The sequence below is a fragment of the Thermobia domestica genome, chromosome 10 (assembly GCF_964235325.1).
Source record: "Thermobia domestica chromosome 10, izTheDome1.hap1.1, whole genome shotgun sequence".
NCBI classification, from domain to species: Eukaryota; Metazoa; Arthropoda; class Insecta; order Zygentoma; family Lepismatidae; genus Thermobia; species Thermobia domestica.
In genome coordinates, this window is record NC_137463.1 from 57,676,426 (window position 1) to 57,698,454 (window position 22,029).

Consider the following 22,029-nt stretch of genomic DNA (forward strand, 5'->3'; position numbering starts at 1 on the left):
TTGATACAGCAGAGGATTTTTAAAAAATTTTAACAGATCCTAAATATGAAATTCAAGCTGTAACACCAGTTGGTGAAACTCATTTAATTGTTCAATATAAAGACTGTGAGAGTGAAAATATCCCATTAGCATTTTCAAATGTTGTGCTGGCAGCATTTATAACCTCATGGGCACGACTGTGGCTGTATGATCTACTAACAAGTGTTGGAGAACAGAATGTAATCTATTGCGATACGGACAGTATCATGTTTATACAAAGAAAAGATGAGCAACTCCCATTAAAATTAAGTTCGTATTTGGGTGGGTTAACAAATGAAGTTCCCGAAGGTTGGGAAATACGTAAAGTAATAGCATTAGGTGCAAAGAATTACGCCTACGCTTTACGCAATGCTAGTGGGGAAATGAAATATGTCTATAAAATACGTGGAATAACATTAAATCACAGAACAAGTGATAAAATTAATTTTGATAGTTTTTATGATTTAGTGACGGGGAATCGGGAGGCAACTGTAATCGAAATGCCATCCAAAATTGTTCGGAAACCAGATTTGCGCATCTTTTCTCGAAGAGAACTAAAGACACATCAAATGCTGACCAGTAAACGCAGACGAATAGACGCTGACATTGTGACTGACGTACCAAAAAGTGTTACTGTTCCGTATGGCTATAGATCTCATAAATGATTGGCCAGAGACTCGTTTTTTGGGGAATAAAAAGCAGAGTTTCTATCACATTGTGTCATATGCAACGAAGATGTTACGTTTTAAACATCCGTGCACTATTCTCATAGCCGGCCCTTCCCGTGCTGGTAAAACTCACTTTGTGAATCGATTAATCAAAGAAAGAAATGATATGTTTAATGTTTCCTTTAAAGAAATTGTATGGTGTTATGGCGCAGTTATACCAAAGTTGGCCGTTGATGCAAAAATACGTTTTCTGGAAGGAATCCCCGATATAAATACTTTTGATATAAGTGAAAATTCATTACTCATATTAGATGATTTAATGTCAGAAACAAATGACGATGTGGCCAAATTATTTACCAAGTACGCTCACCACAAGAAATTAACCGTAATATTTATTGTTCAAAATTTATTTCCAAAAAACCGGCATGCTCGAGATATTAGTTTAAATGCACATTATATAGTGGTATTTAAGAATCCACGTGATAAGTTACAAATTGAATATTTAGCAAGACAAATTATGCCTCGTGAAAGCAAACAACTCGTGAATGTCTTTGAGGAAATTACACAAAAACCACACACGTATTTATTGTTTGACCTTACACAACAAACACATGATGCCCTACGACTGAGAACAAATATATTTCTGGAGAAATAATGCATGTGTACAGTAGTGTTAAAAACGCGGCCACACCGTTTTATGTTTAGTTAGCATCAAGATGTTGAAGGTAAAACATCATTATAATACGCTCTGCACGCTTGCGAAATGCAAGCCATCCGATCGGAAAGTTATTCTTCAAAACGCACCGGGTGATTTGATTCGTACCATATCACAAGTAGCAAAAAATACTATAAAAGGAAATATCCCCATATCATTAATTCAGAAGCAAAGGCTCCGTAGACATAAGAAGATCTTACGTGCTCTCTCCTCAAAACTTTCTCTTAAAAAGAAAAAGAAATTATTACTACAGAAAGGTGGTGCATTACTTCCATTAATTCTCGGGCCACTCATTGGTGCCTTAGCCTCAACAATTTTTGGAAGATAACATGTCGGAATTACGTAAAATGCTATTAGTTCCAGAAAATGCACTTCATAGAATACAATCTAATTTAAAGACGCATGAAGCACATCAATCAAGACTAGATAAAGATATGAGCGAAATCTTACATCGTACAGATTTGAGTAGAGAACAAAAATGGAAATTGTATCAGCAAGTATTACATCAATATTTACATTATAAATCGAGTCCCACACCGGAAAATCCTATTGCCCTACCCATTGTTGACTCAGAAAATGCAAGTAGTCGTACAGATTTTGGTATTTTAACTCTTGTACCCGATATATTACAATCAGTACCAAAAACACTTCGAAGGAAAACGGATTTATTACTTAAACAACTCATTAATTCACAGAAAATCTCGTGGGATCAAACAGGTACAGTAACTATCGATGGAAATATCATTCCCGGTTCCAATATTATCGATTTAGTAAATGATGTCGTTCGTACACGAAAATATTCAACACAACCAGTAGGATTACAGCCATTTAAAACGTTATTGGATGATATTAATGTTCCTCGGGAATTTATTAGTTCACGTACACCAGGACCGCCTTCACCTGCTTTTACAACCCCGAAAGTGACTGGCAGTAAAATTCGAAAACGGCATTCTTCTTCGACTGCAGTATCCCCCGCAATTGCAGCTAACGTATTTCGGTATTGGAAAGAATATAAAATGTAAAATAAGAAATGACAAAATTATCAAAAATCTATTACAAGTATTCAGATCCTGCATCTTTATCCAGTGTTAGTACATTAGAACGTAAAACAAAATTATCCCGAGAGAAAATTAAAAAATGGTTAGCATCACAAGATGCATATACAATGCACGCTCCAATACGAAAAACATTTCCACGGAAACAATATTATGTTAGTGGTCCTAATGAAACATTACAATGCGATTTGGCGGACATGCAAAATATTGCAAAGTATAATGACGGATATCGCTATATTTTATGTGCAATTGACATTTTTTCACGGTACTTGTATTGCATTCCTGTGAAAACAAAGAAAGGGCCTGAAATGGCTAATGCAATAACTTCAATTTTAAACCAAGTGCCATTACTGGTTCACGTTCAAACTGATTTAGGGTCAGAATTTTATAATCGCCATGTAAAGAAAGTGTTTAAAGATTTTGGGATTAATCATTATAGTGTACATTCGGAAATGAAATGTGCGTTAGTAGAAAGAGTAATTCGTACCATTAAAAGTAAAATATATCGTTATTTTACAGCAGAAAATACGTATCGGTACATTGATGTCTTGGATCAAATTGTACACAATTATAATCATAGTTATCATTCAACTATTAAAATGGCACCCGCAGATGTAAATGATTCAAATACCAATCAAGTGTGGAATACGCTGTACGGAAAGACTGTACATAAGAAGAAATTAACTTGTAAATTTCAAGCAGGAGATTATGTTCGTATTACTAAATATAAACATAAGCTTGAAAAAGGATATTTGCCCAATTGGTCTCGAGAAATATTTCTTGTTGATAAATGTATAAAATCAAATCCTGTAACTTATAAATTAAAAGACTGGAATGGTGATGAAATTAAAGGAATATTTTATGCTGAAGAATTACAAAAAATATTTCTAAGCTCAAACAAGACCTATTTAATTGAAAAAGTTCTTCAACGTAAGAAGGGGTGGGTTTTCGTAAAATGGTTAGGCTACCCAGAAAGTATGAATTCGTGGATTCGAGTATCTAGTATTCAGTCTGCATAATGAATTCGTCATTGAAATACGGTTTTTACGTGACGTTACCTTCCAATGCAAGTAGTACACTTTTTGATAATACAACATCCTCATTTCGAGTAAAACTTGCAAGGGCCATAGATTTAACGGACGGAGAGTGGGTTGTGGGCTTAACACAAATTAATATACCGTGGAGTTTTTATAATGTTGGTCCGGGTGAACAAATTACAATCGATACATTTATTGATGGTGAATATATTCGATATCCTGTTAAAGTAACAGAGGGATATTATGCATCCATTAAAGCCATCTTAAATCTAATTCCCGAGAAAGTACGTATAATAAAATATAATTATTTTAAGAATCAAGTGTATATTCAACATTCCTTCCGGTCACGTGATCGGTGTATTCTAGACATAACAAAAGGTTTACAACATATACTCGGTTTTATGAATGAAAATTCAAATTTTTATAATTCAGTGGTGTATATAAAAGATCAACATAGGGAACAATTTCTGGCTCCTCAGGGAAAATATCCCTGTAACCTTGATTATAATATTCCAACAGAAGTTAACGTATGTGTGGATATTGTAAAACAACAAGAAGAAATTGGACCTTTACTTCGTAAAATTAGTATATTTTACGAGCGGTATGGACGAATCAAAAATATTTTATTTCATAACCCGCAGTACGTGAAAGTTGAAAAGAAATATTTTGATACGATAGAAGTAAACTTAAAAGATGAACTCGGTATAAACTTACCATTTCGTTTTGGAACTTCGAACTTGACACTTCACTTTAAACGAAGATGATTTCTGAAAGCATTGAAGACAGCTTCTACATTACACTGGTTTCAAATGCAAGTACAGATGTTTATCCTAAAAATAGTCCAACTCATTTCATTAATAATTTGAAAAATACTGTACGTTTAACAGATACGGATTGGAGTGTCGGATTAAGTGAAATACATATTCCTTTAACGTGTCATAATGTCACCGAAGATGAAAATATCGTTTGGTACAAATTAGAAGGTCATGAAATTATGAAAAGTAAAATTACTCCTGGATATTATGCAAACATTGAACACATACTGGAAGAATTAAATAAAGTTTCAGAATTTATACGATTTAACGCTTCCAATATTATTCATGTTACTTCTGAACCAAACGTTGAATTTATAACACTTTCACCTACTTTGGCTATACAACTAGGTTTTCATGAAAAAAATGACCTCGTTATTCAAAAACAGGGATTTAAACAACCATACTTAGATATTGGATATCCTTTTCAAATTTTTGTGTATACTGATCTTATTGAATATCAATTGGTGGGAGATACGCAAGCTCCCTTACTACGTATTGCAACTGTTGGCAATATGACTTATGGAAAAGTTCAAACGTTACGATATCAAGATATTCACTATATACCACTCTCTAAATTTTGCTTTAACAGTGTTGAAATACTACTAAAGGACCACGCAGGACGAAATTTACCATTTCGTTCCGGGACATTGACAGTGACACTTCATTTTAAACGTTCTCCTGGAAAATGAAAAAGCAACATACGTATTATCAGCGGGGACGTGGCCTTCCCTTCTTTTCAGGTCCAGTTTATCAACGGGGTCATGGGATTGGTAGTTTCTTTAAAGGTTTATTTCGTTTTGCATTGCCTTTATTAAAACAAGGTGCCAAAGCTGTAGGCCGGCAAGCGTTACAAACAGGAATAAAAGTTGCAGGTGATGTACTAGAAGACCGTCCATTTAAAGAATCCGTTCGTGCTCGCGTAGAAGAAGCTGGAGAAACATTAAAAACTAAAGCTGCAAATAAACTTAGTCAGTTGTTAACCGGTAGTGGTAAGAGACGTCCACGAAAACGTAAGGCTCCTGCTATTGTACAATTCGGTCCTCCGGTCAAACGTAATCGAAAATATTCCGGTGATATATTTAGTTAATCATGGCTTTACTCAGTGGAAGTAGTCCTGAATGTTGTACAAGTGAACTTGATTTGTTTACTATTCCAATGACTCAAACTGCTATTGAGTCATCTTCCACTGTTGAATATCGTCCGGTTTCTACTTTATCGTCAGAAGGACCAATTGAATTTGTTGTACCTGGTGAAACTGGTGATTTTATTCACACTGCATACTTGTATCTCTATGTAAAATGTAAAATTACAAAAAACGATAATACAAATTTAGTTGCGGCGGATATTGTTGCACCTGTAAATAATTTTCTTCATTCGTTATTTAGTCAAGTTGATGTTTTATTAAACGATAAATTAATTAGTTCATCATCTGGTTCATATCCGTACCGTGCTTATATCGAAACATTATTAAATTATGGTAGTGATGCCGCTCGAACCCATTTAACTGGGGGATTATGGTATAAAGATACTGCAAACCAATTTAATGTATTAGGTAATGCAAATACTGGATTTACAAATCGTGCCCAGTATGTTAGAAATAGTGCATCATTCGATATGTATGGCCGTATCCATGCTGATATTGCCAGTGTGGGATGTATGCTTCCTAATAAAGTAAGCTTACGTGTAAAATTACATCGTACAAAAGATACGTTTTGTTTAATGTCTGCTGAAAATACAGCATATAAAGTCAAACTTGAAGACGTAACACTTCACGTGCGGCGTCTAGATATTGCTGCCGACTTAGCTATGCAAATCAATGCTGGCATGGAACACATTCCGGCCAGCATACCTCTTACTCGTGTTGAAACTCGTACCTATACCATTCCCGCAGAAGTAAGTTCATATAATCTCGATAATTTATTTTTGGGTAAAGTACCAAAAGGTGTTGTTATAGGTTTTGTATCAAACGCTGCATTTAATGGTCAACCACATGTAAATCCTTTTGAATTTCAACATTTTAACGTTAACAAACTGCAATTACAAGTTGGTTCAAAATCATTTCCACCGACACCCCTCACTCCTAATTTTGAAAATGGATTATATGTTCAAACATATTCCACTCTGTTTTCCGGTACCGGTATATATTATCAAGATCATTCACATACAATTTCCCGTGAAGAATTTCGACATGGATACACTTTGTACCCGTTCATTCTATCTCCAACAGGGACATTAGATGATTCTACGTGGGATGTCATACGTGATTCCCCTGTCAATTTAAAATTATCATTTTCTCAACCTTTACAAAATTCCATTACATGTATTGTGTACGCTCAATTTGACTCTCTCATTCAAATCGATAAAGACAGGAATGTATATACTGATCATACAATGTAAAATTTCGTCATTTGAGTGCCATGAGGGTTATTGTTCACTTCTCCGCGTTCAACGATAATGATGATCATATTATTATTAAGGAACTTGCAATTGTAAATCCTGATATCCCCTTTGTACAAAGCTGGATTTTTAAACCACCATATCCATTACATGAATTACGTGTGCCGCTCATACTTTCGAATAAACATCTAGTACAACATGATTATGGTATTGACTGGTACAATGGCGATGTAGATTACTCATTGTTACCTACTATATTGAAACAATATTGTGCTAATACCTGTACCTTGTATACTTATGGTAAAACACGTCAGGACTATCTGCAGCAACTATTGGAACGGACTGTTGTGAATTTAGAAGATTTACAGTGCCCAAAAGCGTCTTCCTTGGGATTTCATGTTTACTCTTGTGCTTATTTGAAACATAGATTTGGACAATTTAAGTGTTGTGTGCGTGAAGCTTTATTATATGCCGAATACTTAAAAGTCTATGGTTATGTTTTATACGTAAATCCAAATAGTGCAACGTATGTTCCATCAAAAATAAAACAAGAGGAGGAAAGTAAGGATGAAATAGACTAATAAACATGTATAGTGATCAATTATTACAAGTGTTACTAAAGGACTGTATTACCGGTGCAAATGTGACTGGAATTTATCCCATTGATCGTTTACCTATACTTGTTCAACACCCTGTAGGACTGATTATTAATTTGGACAAGTCTGATTTACCTGGTAGCCATTGGGTAGCGATCTATATCAATAACAATAAACATGGATACTATTTTGATTCTCTGGCACAGGGTGTGCCTAAACTAATTCAACAGTTCCTACAAAGGAATTGTAAACTCTATTTTGTAAATACTGTACAAGTTCAAGATAATCATTCTATCATGTGTGGATATTTTGTATTATATTTTCTGTATTATATGATACGTGGTGTTTCATTTGACAAATGTATTGCAATGTTTAATCATAAAAAATTAAAAAATAATGATAAGCTTGTCAAAAAACATGTAGAAAACATAATGAAAAAGAAAAAAAGTAGATGTTTGTAGATTTTTTTAGAAATAAATAAATACCAATTTTTAAACTTTTATATTTTTATTTCTCCATAAAATATATCTTCCTTACAATAGTTTTAAGATTACAATGAAAACATTAAACTTGCTATGCCCTTAGTAAGGGTTGTGGATTGCTCATTTTTCCACCAATAATTCAATTGTTGTGCATTTCGATATGCACATGCCGATTTTGATTCTACTTGCTTATGAAATGAACAAATTTCATTACAAACGGTACCTTGTAATTCTGTTAATGGTGGACAACCTTTTCTTTCCAGATCCACAACGTTTGCTAACGCAAAGATTTTCTTTATCCAAATGGCTTTTTCCCCACCTTTACAAAGGAAAGTTGCATCTGATGCACAAAAATCATACATAATATTCCGAATATGTGATACAAGATAGCCAGTCTTACTAGACCATGACAAGCCATGCAAGTGGTTTGTAAGCCAATCGATTTGTTTTTGGCAACCTATTGGTAAATCGTTAAATTCGCATGGTACTTTTACTAAACAATGAAAATTTAAAGTATCATCACACGCAGTAAGACAAAATTCCCGTATCACAAATTCATTCGGGGAAATCTTAAATCCCTGTATGTCTACAACATACATTTTATGGCAAACTGAAATTTCACACGAACGTTCCATGACAACTGGAATAAGTTGTCCAATAAATTCAGTATTTTTTAAACATTCACCAGTTTTTAACATAAAGTTTGTGATTGAAATTTCACGATGCCGTTCATGAAAAATTTCAAAGAGTTCTACTAAAGTCTTATCATTCAACAAGTGCTTTTCAAGAAAAGTTCCAGGATTATGCTGCATACCACTTATTCCATTTGAGCGTAAGTATACAGTTATCGTTTCTAACACACAATTTTCACTAATGTTTTGTCCACAATTCTCACTATCACAATACATGATTACTAATAAAAGGAAATCAAACAATTAAACAATTTACCATATGTCCACGTATTTCCCATAATCCTTTTCTAGTAAAATTTTTAATTGAATGGGTCTATATTCAAAGTCCCACACAAGATCTCGGAAACGTTCAATGAAATTCCATATCATCGCAAAAGGTTGTCCATGCTTTTTTCTGTAAATTGATAATAATTCTTCACGAACTTCAAATTTCGTTACAGCATCTATAGCTTTCCGTTCAAGAGATTCCGTATCCAACACCAAACAATCATGTGTCCATTGACTGCCGTCTCCGAACCCGCAAGCAAAACAAATACATATATCGTCTGGTTTCCAGTATATTATACAGTCTTTTATACAATCCAATGATGTACGTTCCACAGTACACTCACATGGCAAATTCAAAAATTCTTCCAACTCCCAATTCTCCACCGGGGAATTACTCACTGTTGGTGAAGGTGTAGGGGGATATTCTTCTATTTCGTTTTCAACATCAAGTAATGGGAAAACTTCTGTTTCCAGTGGCGGAGGTTGCGGGCTCACCACCGGTTGGGATAAAAATTCTGTTCCCGGTAATACATCCAAGTTAGACGGGGTAACTTCTGTTTCCAATGGCGGAAAGTGCTGGCTCACCACCGGTTGGGATAAAACCTCTGTCCCCGGCAAAGATGATGATTCTGCGAGATCACTTTCACCTCTTGTACTAAAATTCAAAGGTTTCATTGAATCCATGCTTTAAAACCAATCTATAATTCCTTTTCACTAAAACCACTGGCTATTTAATATGCTTCGTCCATCACGTGATATCCCATACCAACAATCACAATTTCTCCAGCAGCAGCTGTCGCGTTACATGTGCTGCATATTAATGAATTACCTTGTTCTACGTGTGTGATCTGCATATTTTATTTCCGAAAGGTCTTTTCTGTATTCTGCTTGTCCAATTAACATTTCTTTTAACCGGAAACATTTATTATGTGTCATGTTACCTCCGGCCGCACCTGCATACATTATGTGTCATTAATATGCGGGAAAAAAGGGTGTATCCATTTTTTAAAACGTGCATTAGGAACTGCTAAAATGTCAGAAATATCGACACTCATGAATATTTATGAATGTCGAAAAGATGCCCCTATCCTACTGAATTTATGGATGTGGAGCCAAGAAGAAAAGTATACAAAGTTCAGAGAGACTCTGATGTACATGACTATAAAAGTCTAATATAAATTTGAAAATCAATGTATACAATGGATCATGCAGCATTTTCTTGGGGATTCACTGGAAAGCAGAGGTTGGGTTCTGAATAATGAGAAGAAGAGAGTTTTTTGCTCATACGTTGCACTCTCAATGATACATAAATACAATACATAAACAAAAACATGTTAAAAATAAATATAAGAAATAAATATGGTAATGTAGGAAGGAATTACTTCTGGTTCTTTAGTAATTCAAAGTGAACTCCACTTTAGGGTCACCGGTGCCCCGCTCACTTCCGATTTCAACATGTGCGCTCTAATACTCGCTGTGTGTGATTATATGTAACCTTTTATGAGGAACAAGATTCCACTTGATCCAGGGGCGGATACAGGGTGGGGGCGATTGGGGCAATCGCCCCCCCCCCCCAGAAGAGAAAACTTTCTTATTTTATGTATATAAATAAAACCCATCCCAAAGTTTGGAGCCCTTGAAAGTAGCAGTATGACAACCCACCGCCCCCCCAGAAGTCGGTCCTGGATCCGCCCCTGACTTGATCATTTTTCTATTTCTTATAATTTTGAAGCTAATCGAATTTGTTCTGCTTATTTTAAAACATTGATTCTCGTGGTTTGACCTCTTCTAGGTGTTTTCGGGAAACGGAGATTGCCATTTCTTTTTCAAAATCTGCGGAAACTCCTAACACCGTTGCATGAGACGAGGGCACGGTGGCTCAGTGGTGCCCTCTGCGCTGGTCTAGTGGCTAGCAACGTACGGGGTTCCGGGTTCGATTTCCAATGAAAGATCCTTTGGAATTTTAACTGCCCTCGACGTTTCTGTGTTCATGTCCCTATCCTTTAAGGAAGTTACTGGAAAAACTGTAGACTGTACAATGAAGTAAAAATAGGGTAATATAAGAAAATTAAGTTACTGAGTCTCGTTTGGTGAATCAGTTTTTAGAATAAAAATTAGTAGAGATCTTGGTGCGTAGGGTCCTTGGTTCGATCCCAGGCTAAATGAGGTTGTGGTGGACAACATCGTGTCCTAATTTTTTGTTGCGTTCCTATTTCCTCCCACTTTCTCATTCCACCAAATTTTCTATAATCATTCATTTGCTTTAATCATCGTCTTTCTTAGTCTAAAGTGTATTATCGTGAGACCTTAAACTGACTTTTTTTTTAACTGTTGCATGAGTTAGTACTTCCGTTTTGTTTCCAAATCACAAATCTAAAAGTGTTCCCAAATTGGTTCCTCAAAATTAAAACAAGAGTCGTGGCCGTATAGTGCTAAGAACTTGGTCATCACTATTTTATAATGCTGGAAAGTAGCTGTACTTTTTAATCAATCTAATCCAACGGAAGGAAAAGTCTGCTTTTGTGCTGGATAAATAACGCTACGGATCTTAATTTTACTGACATGTTTTCACCTGCTGCACACCTGTGTAATCCTGATTTAGAAAAGAGAACAGTTTTCATTACGTCATTTGTGTATGAAGTGTCACCAAAGCCAAGTTTACATGAGAAGGAACTGCATGTCACAGTAAGAACAATCTCATTCGCTATTCGTTCTTTTTATGCATACGAAATTCGAGTAAGGACCCACTTGTAGATTAATCTCGTTTGAGAAGTGTGATTGCACTCACTAGTACTTACTCATCTTTATGCATATCACCCAATACATAGCAGGGCCGGATCCAGGATTTTCTGAGGGAGTGCACCAAATAACTGCCAGTACATTTGAATTAAATTTGAGTTTTTCAATGCCTTTAGGCATCTGTGGTGTGAATGCGGAGTGGCTCCGGAAATGGTAAGTGTTTGTTATCGATGAATCCTATTCCTTCAGCCTTCAGAAAATTGACAGAAACTATTGATTTTGCAAAACTCACTGCTAGCTTTTCACTTTAGATAGTGTATATTTACAGGGGGGTGCACGTGCACCTTTTCACCCCCTTAAATTCGGCAATAGTCGTACATATAATTTGCTGTTTAAAACACATTGGCTATCATGTGCATAAAATTGATACACAAGGTTACTTCCCTGGCAGGACATGTTCATGAAACTGATACATATTCCATACAATATGTGTACCTAAAAATTGCCTCGGAATGGTACATAACCATTGGTGATTCATGTTCGGCAGCCAATGTGTTTTTAAGAATGTGTGCAAGTTTTTCTTTACATACGCACTACATAAATAAATCGATATTTTTTTTCTAGCAAGATAAAACCTATCAATTATCATACTGAATACTGCACTTGTTAGCGTCAATTTTTTTTTTTAAATATCGATTTTCACGGAGACTGTGCAGAGGAATGCTTACCTTCGGTGAACGAGGTCCAGATGTGTGATTTTCGGTGGAAAAGTGTTGAATGCACTACAATCCTTCAGACCACAGTTAAAGCAGCAGGTCTCAACCTACGAAATGTATAGTCTCGCTGTTGACAATGTTCACGTAAATATATATCAATTAATCCAGTTTCCGTATGTACTGTACCTCTTCGAACCTCACAAGAGGCGAAAATGACCACGTTGCCCCAGCATTAGGGACAGCTTGACATTAAAGGAAGTAGACCATAGACTATATGAACCTCTGGAAGGTTATAGTAGTTACATCTACATATCTATGACTATAATAAGTTTGCTTAATAATTACTCATATCTTCACTATATCTTCACTGCACATGTGCCTGAGACGATAAATATCTTTCTCTGTTTATTTCCTTAGGATCATAGCACATACATACATACAATTTTAAATTTAAAGTTATTAATCTTATAAGTTAAAGAAAAATCCTTAACATTATTATTATTTTTATACTTAGAACTTTTATCTATGTTAATAGTAGAGATTTGCTGACACCTGACGTATTTAAAGAAAATAATTGTCAAGAATTGCGATTGATACATAAGATTGTATTTTAAATTTCTAAAAGCTTCCAACTTTTTCTTGACTACATGGTTCGTAGGCGCGTATTCGACACATGAGATCTAGAATTGATTCACGATTGGATCTCATGTGATGTGAATTCCACATTAAACTGTAAGCATTAGTAGTGAAAAAAGTAAACTATAAATTAACCTACCAACCAGTCTTTCTGGACAGGGCCGGCCTTAAGCCGATTGAACCGATTGCTCCGAATCGGGCCCCGCGCCTAAGGGGGACCCGCGCTATTGCCGTCTACTCTACTTTCCAGTCTAATCTACTCTCTTGTGCCGTTTGAACAGCATATTAGGCCCCAGAACAAACAAGTATGTTGTGGTCTCTATGGTTAAATTTTGCTCCTAATACATGTAATTAATACATGCCATTCTGCCTGCGGGGCCCCCGGTCAAGTAGCTATGTAACGTAAAGATGTCTCTGCTACTCTCGGCTGTCAAGTACACACAACAACATATTGCAATTCAGGTACATCTATAGACTCCACGAGGGAGGGTATGACCTCTCCCTAAGTAAATGAGTAGTTTGTATTAAGTTTCTGGACATAAGGAAATATTTTCTGAATTTAATGTTGCAATAGTTTCTTTACTTTTTTTTTACGTTTACAACTTCTGTTGTAGAAATAGATATTATGTCCAGGGAGTATTCTTCGCACACTCAACATTCCTAACTCTCCCCAAAATCTCCTTACATACAGCCCCTGGGGGTAAAAATATTGTTTTCTTTGAGTTTGTGTAAAAACGTATATCATTATTCTCGGTGCACACCCTCTTTTATTCTGGACATACCAGTAAGTAAAAGTCCCTGGTTTTCTTACTGATTGTATCATGTGATACTACCGTGAATACCGACATGGTATCTAAATCAGCCTCAGTGCGGCGTCTTTGCATATCCTTTCTCTTATTATAGCTATATTTAAAATAATAATAATAAAAAAACAGAAGACAAACTTTGCCCTCTCCTGCGAAAAATCTCGTGGATGTATATTTTTTAAATCAAGTCAAGAAAAGCAAATGAAGTACTAGTGCATACTGAATAGGTGGTTGCTTATGAAAGTTTGTCTTCTCACTCGAAAAATCAGATGGAAAATATGTCATCCAACTTCCATCAGTTTATTAAGATTTGTGATCGTCTCATCACCATTTGTGATCGTCTCATCACCATAACGATTTCAAGCTGATTATACCTTTGATAAGTAGCTTCCTACGACTTTCTCACTAGTGTACATGAGGTTTTCCTGACTTGAATTCTTCTCAAAAAGATACAGCTGTTAAGAAATCTTTGAACCAATGAATCCATATCAATGTGCATTTCATTATGTCTTACAAATATAAACTTATGGAAACATAGACTTCACCATTGTATTTCTCGTAAACTTCTAGCCCAATTTGATATATTAAATGACCTTCTTCTTATTTAAAAACGTCGAGCGAGATAGAAGATGGCCGACTTCAAGATAACGGCCATGATAAGCATACCCTCAAGTAGATGTCTACTTCCTCCCAGTGTAGGTTAATGTGTTTTTGTTTTTTCTTCCCTTTACTGACTTTACAAATAAAATGGAATTTTCAAACTTGAAGCACATTGTTATGCCTTATTTTGATCAATCAGGTTTTTGGCCACTTCTACCGTTCCTATGGACGGAAGCAATTTAAATGTTGCTTACGCTCGTTTCTTGATATTCCACACTTCTCTGCCAAGTTTGGTCAAGAAACTAGATTTCGACATCGATAGGTGTACTTGTAAACTATGAAACACTGGTACAAAATCATCTTGAAAAATTACGAGGTACAAGGATGAAATATGTATTTTAAAATTCATTCACTGTCTGCATTTCCATTTGAGTTTTTTCTTCCCTCTGAAAAATTAGCTGCTATAAACAATGAACAGGTTGAGCGTTTTCACCAGAACATTTTGCAGATGGAAAAACATTATAAAGGGAAATTGGTATAATCACTAGACCAGCAGGGAGAGCACAATATGTGTTCTAAAAATTGCGCCCACTGACTACAGAGCACTATTCTACAAGTCCAAATAAAACGAAAAATATATATAAGTGTATATCTTTCGGATCTTATCTGGAAATGTGAACTGCACTATGTGGCCATATCGCAGATAAAGAACCAGAGAGAAAAAATCTACCAATCTATCAAATAGTTACATCGATTATTTCCAGATGGAAGGGGCTGCGGTGGCTTAGTGCTAGAGCCATCACCTTTGGTGCTTGGGTCCCGGGTTCGATCCCAGCCCCCGCCAAGTGAACTTTGTGGTGGACAAACACCGTGTGTATGGGTTTTCTCGTGGTTCTCCCTTTTCCTCCCACTTTCTTCATTCCACCATTTCATTCGTTTCTCATCATCACCGTCTCTAGCCTAACCGGCATAACAGTGGGACGTAAAACTCAAAGATTTCATTTCATTTTTTTCCTTTCCAGATGGAAGTTAAAGTCGATATACGATTACACTAGCACCACTTATTAGATAACATTCGATGTAACTGTTTGGTGAATTCGTAGAACAATGCTAATGATTCCAAGTTAATCTGCGACGTTGTCAATCCAAAAATGATGGTCGCCAATATCTCTCACAAACAAATTTTAGAAGTTCCCTTTCCCGGCTTCTGGTTTGAAAAAGAAAGAGATAACATCAGGGCATAAAATTTTAAAACCAGACAATTAGATTCAGGATAATCAATTTTGAACTGGATACTTCACATACACTTTAAAAGCTATCTTACCTTAAGATTTCACGTTTGTGTAATGCTCTCTCCCTCTGCACTGAAGTATTGATAGTCGATTGCAGTTTTCGGATCAAACTCCTTTTGTGAAGGGCCATTGATGGAAATTGTCAGTAAATCATCCAGTGTGTCAGTCTTCAATGAATTCCTATAGGCGGTCTTAACTCTGTTGAGACTGCTGAACCCTCTCTTACATCAAGCAGTACTCTCGCTTTGACACACCAAGAAACAAACATTTCGATTGAGGGTGGGAAAAGAGGGGCGAATTACAACGTTCTGAAGACTTCACTTTCCATGTCCGTTGTGAAGACTTTACATTCCGTTTTTTTCTTTCAGTCAGTGTGACAATTATTTTCGTGCGAAACAAACTGTGCAGCCCTGTGAGTTTAGGCAGAAATCATTCCTACTGAACACTGGTCGCCAGCTCTGAATTTCTAGTTACCAATGGCGACTTGGCGACCGGAAATTTTGCTCTTTCTCTCTCTCTCTCTCTCTCTCTTTCTCTCTCTCTCTCTCTCTCTCTCTCTCTCTCTATATATATATATATATATATATATATATATATATATATATATATAAGTAATACAGACCTTGGTGCAAGTTAGTTGTAAACTTGGGGCCCCACAAAATATTCCCAATCTGGCCCCGCACTACCTAAGGGCGGCCGTGTTTCTGCGAGCTCTCCCTGGTAGTTTAGTGCATAGGGCCACAGACTGCGTGAGTCAATGAAAACTTGTCCAATGATCCACTGACCCATCATCTAACGTGACCCACTCTGACCTACCACACATTATTTCACATTCTGACCCACCAAAACCCACAGTCATGAATTCTGACCCATGATCCACACCGTCCTCTCCACTGACTAAAGAATTCATACTTAATAATAAAACAAGGCTGTGACATTACTACTAATCGTAGTTTGAATTTCTACGGTCAGTCACTCAAGCACCGCTCTGTGACAATACCGGTGGATCTGACCTTTACGATATAAAATGGTAATGAGTTTGTCATGTGCCATATTAAGATGAATTTCAATTTAATTATCATATATATATAATTATTTTCTTGCTGAATTACAGATACTTCTCAGTGAAAAGTAGGATGAAATTTCGAAGTCTCAAATCAACGTAAAATAGGCAAACGTAAAGAAAAAACTGTAAAATTCGACTGTATCTCAAAAGCCAAGTAGTGAGTCCTATTGGTGCTATTATAATTACAAATATCAATATCCAAAAGTGCCTCAAGTTCTTTTTTCACTTAGTTGTACTCATCTCAGGTAAGTAAAGAGAAAACAAATTAAAAAGGAAGAAAATGGAGACCTTGAAAGTAAAATGTAGACAAATTCACCAGTGTTCAGAAGATGCTGTCTACAATACACTGAGCAGAGTGGCACGGTGGGTCATAGTGGGTTCGGCGGGTAAGAATGCATTGGTGAGTCAGTGGATCAGAATGGGTCATGGTGGGTCGTGGGTCACAGTGAGTCACGTCATGTTGACCCACGAATCACTGATGGCCTACTCACAAATCTTGACTCACGACCAGTGACCCACTCCATCTCTGTATAGGGCCTCCACGTGGAAAAATCTTGAAATCTGAACGCCTTATGATAGTTCGGATGTAAATTCTATGTCCGCATTCCATATAGGATCGATGATGAAATGTGAGCTAAACTCCAACCATTCCTTTAACGCAAACCTAACAATTTTCTCTATACTGCTTATTTATAAAAGAATAATATTAACTCACTCATCATCACAGGTAAAAAGAAGATTTTTTGAAATAATATCCCAACGGAAGTAAAGCGAAATTTATAGGTTTTGCCAAGAACAGAGAGTCTATGAAGGTAGGGAGGTGAAACTTCTCCTTAAAAATAACTGAATTCATGTTTCAGCGATTAAAAGAAAAAAAATCCGCTTTTAGAAGGAGGAAGAATATAACCCTACCATAGTCTTATTTTGGAACGAAGGGGTCTGTGTCAAATATAAAAGTAGGAGAGGAGAAAATAGAACAAGTGAATAGTTTTCGATACCTGGGTAGTATTCTTAGTAATGACATGAAATGCGAACGTGAAATAAAAGCAAGGATAGGAATGGCGAAAGAAGCCTTTAAAAGAAAGAAAAGTCTGTTTTGTGGGACCTTGAACAAAGAGTTGAGAAAAAGACTCATAAAATGCTTCGTGTGGAGTGTTGTACTGTATGGGGCGGAAACGTGGACATTACGTAAAGGTGACGAAAATCGACTGGAAGCCTTCGAAATGTGGGTGTGGAGAAGAATGGAAAGAATTAGTTGGGTAGAGCGGAAAACGAATGAGAGAGTGTTAGAAATGGTGGGTGAGAAAAGAACACTTCTAGATATTATTAGGAAGAGGAAGAGAAACTGGTTGGGACATTGCCTAAGAAGAGATTGTATCATGAGGGACATCCTAGAGGGTATGGTGGCGGGAAAGAGAGGGAGGGGGCGAAGGAGACTACAATTAATGGATGGTATTAAAACAGAAAGATCATACGCGAAGACGAAAAGGTTAGCGAAGGACCGTGGAGCATGGAAGCTTCTCAGCTGCTGCAAGTGACCTGCCAATAAAGGCAGAATACCTATGATGATGATGATAGTCTTATTCGCAATTCTTCATTCAGAAAGTGCCCAATGCAAGATTGAGGTGTGAAAATCTCTATACAAACTCTTAAGTAAAACAAGCGAATATGAGTTTAAGATACTTAGATCTTTTCTCATAAAGAGCAAAGTGGTCAATTCTACAATATTGACGTTGGCGATTCTTTATTTTTTTTAAAGTCCAAGTGAGAAATATACGTTCTTAAAGACAGCGATAAACCAATTGTATTACGCGTTCATAGTTTTATTTTCGACTCTTTATTCGAAAGTATTTGTGATAAAAAATTGGTCATTTTGAAGGTTTAAAATTCGGTATTTAATGTCTGAATAAAACTCGGGGAAAACGTGTTTCAACAATTTCGAAAATTCCTCTCATACTGTGAAAGGAGAATGGAACATTTTTTTCAATATTCTAAATTCTGGTTTTTATCTTTATTAATCCTTATTATTTCCGTGTGAACAAGGGAACCTCTGTTAGTTATGAATATAATGTCGTTATTAAAATTATACAGTGAGTACTTAATACCCATATTACAGAATTTAAATATATTATTGCTCTTAAGATTGTTATCTTTCAGCTTAATTACCACAACCCTTTAAATATTAAAAATTATAATTAAATGTTTATTTCTTCATGGTTCTTATGATCAATAGTTAAGTAATTTCATCCAGATGTTTCCGTAGTAACATTTTACTTATCACGGAAATATTTCTCAAAATATTTCGTAATGAAATAATATTGTTACTTTTATTTATATTTTTAAATTATTATTATTATTCTGTGTTTACTTTGAAACATGAAGACATAATTATATATTGTATGAGTAATTTTAGGTTTAAATATTTATAGAGAAATAGTTATACTGTATTTTAGTATTAAACACTGATACGAAGTCTTTAAAACTAATTGTTTATAAACTATGTTTAGAGTTGCCAAATTTCAAAAGTGAAAATCTGGGACGCCACACTATTACAAGAATCTTTGAAATGCTTAAAATGAAAAGAAGTTTTATATACTAATTTACTTTCTTCCATTAGATAGAGTTGTTCAAGTATTAAGTAATCACATTTTTTGGTCATTTTAGTAAACTTCTCCTCCCTAGTTAAGAAAACGTAGGCAGATGATTTGCCTCCTCCGCTCTGCTAAACAAATTTTTTTTAAAAAAAAATTTCTCAGGATCTGTTATGCTTCGTGGTCTTGAATGGTCAGCGGCAAATTACCAAAAATTTCGGTCAGAGATTGCAGATTGAAACAGAGTACTAAAGATAACAATAAGATGGAGCAGTAAAACCTATTGTCTCTGGCCCAGTGAAACGAATGCTTTGTTCAATGTCAAAATAGTTAAATCGTGGACTTAATTAAGTCCATGTTTTAAGTATTCAAGTTTCTTTTCAACTTTTGAATTCACATTCTCAGAAGTTGAAGAGAATAATTATATATTATAATCCTGTGAAAAAAGCAAACTATTATATTCCACTCGTTTCTTCTTCTTCGCTGAAATCCGGGACATTTAAGCGTCCCGAGAAATATTTTTCGGGACGCCGGAACGAAGATCTCGGTCCCGGATTTTCCAGGACTAATGACAACCCTAACTATGTTGATTATTAAAAGAATTTCTTTTGGAATTTCCAAAGAATAAATTTTGATATTTCCTACTTAATATGTACCGTGTCCTGCGAAAGCGAACTAAGCGCCACTTTCATACTTTTGAGAAAATTACGTTTAAAGGTTGATGTCCAGCATTAGTGTAGCCGTAATCAAAAGTGAAATTATGTTTCTTTTCTTGGAAAGGTGTTGATTTTCCTCTCTTTTCGATTGTGCAAAACGTTTTAATGCTTATCAGGAACCAATCGTCACATTTACGTGGATTTTCAAAATTTGGCGCTTAGTTCACTTTTGCATAACACGGTACAATGCTTTCTTCATTTTATGTTAATGTGGCAACACAAGACTAAATTAAAAATTTATATTTATTCTTTGTTAATAGTTGTATGACACTATTTTAATATATATTTAACTTTTTATATATATGTATATACAGATATGTGAAGTTGTAACTTCATAAATGTCATTAATAACCCAAATATAAGATATAAAACATTTCTAACGAAAAAAATTCCACAATAGATAGTTCACTTTTGATGATCACTTTTTATTTCGGACGAAATTTTCCGACATTTATCTTCTTCGTATTTTAGAAACACATATTGCAGCTGTAGCGTAATTAACCAAAAAAAAAAAAAAAAAAAAAAAAACAACAACTATAGTAGCAGAATTACAATCCACCGCAAGTTGCATAACAAGAACTAGAGATGCAAAAAAAGCCGGCTTTTTTGAATCGATGGTTTTTTGCACATAAAAAGCCGGCTTTTTTGGAAAAAAAACGAGAATTTTGGAAATTTTGGCTTTTTTCATTTTCATGATTTTTCTACCTAAATAGCTTTCTTATAGTATATTCTATAGTTAGATAAGCATTCCATGACCTAAATGCCATATTTTGCTCAGAAATTCACCATCAAGATGGATGGAGCACATGTTTTACGAATTTAAGCTAACATGAAGAATGTAGTATTTGAGGGCAATTTTAGAAGCTATTTAACTTTATTTTAACTTTCGAGTTATCGACTTTTTTTCTTCTCTACATAATTTTAGTTTGTCATTCGTGTTTCATTTCTAAGAGGCTAGCTTCTTGCGCAAAAGTTAAATTTACGTTTTTTTATATATCCGTCAAAACGTACATCTTAACTACATGAGCTGACATTATTGAGCACTTCCTGTAGGGCTACAATGATTAAATTCGGCATGATTGTAGCTTTTAGGAACTAACTCACAGGAAAATTACCAAAAGTGAATATTTTTAATTTTTAGGGGGTCTAAAGAGGAGATGAAAAATTTCCCCATGTTATTTAAATGGGACTTTTTTTGGACCTATAATCTCATGTTTTAGGTACTTAGAATTGGAATAAAAACTTAAAATTTGGTATGCTTGTACGTTTTCGTTAGCACTACCTAAGAAAATCAGTAAAAATAAAAAAAATCCAACTTTAGAATGGTTCTATAGGGAACTGAAAAATCTTTCCCATGTTATTTATATGGTATACCTTTTACACCCCCAAATTATTGAACACTTCCTGTAAGGTTACAATGATTAAATTTGACATAATTGGAGCTTTTCTTGACAAACCTATAGGAAAATTCCCAAAAGTCAATATTTTTAATTTTTAGGGACTCTAAAGAGGGGATGAAGAATTTCCCCATGTTATTTAAATGGCATTTTTTTGGACCTATAATCTCATGTTTTAGGTACTTAGAATTGGAATTAAAATTTGAAATTCGGTATGCTTGTACGTTTTTGTTAGCGTTACCAAAATGAATCATCAGAAATAAAAATTTCCAATCGTAGAGTGGTTTAATGAGGAACTGAAAAATCTTTCACATGATATTTATATGGGACGTCTTCTACACCCCAAAATGTTTAGGTACTTCCGGCAGGATTAGAATGATGAAATTTGGCATGATTTTAGCCTTCCGGGACTAACCCACAGTAAAATTGCCAAAAGTTAATATTTTAATTTTTTTTATGGGTCTAAAGGGGGATGAAGAAATTCCCATGCTATTTAAATGGGCGTTTTCTTGGGATACAAAATTTTATCTTGTAGATAGTTGAAAATAGGAAAAGAAACAACAGAATTTTGGGTTCAAGAGGTGGGAGGCCGTAGGCCGAGCAAATCCGGGGATCTGGGGGCGGAGCCCCCAGCTAGCCAAAGGCTAGTTTTTTCAATATATCCGTTAAACCGTATTTCCACATTTCTGTTATACTGTAGCTGTGCAATGATTTAGCAATAATTTTCC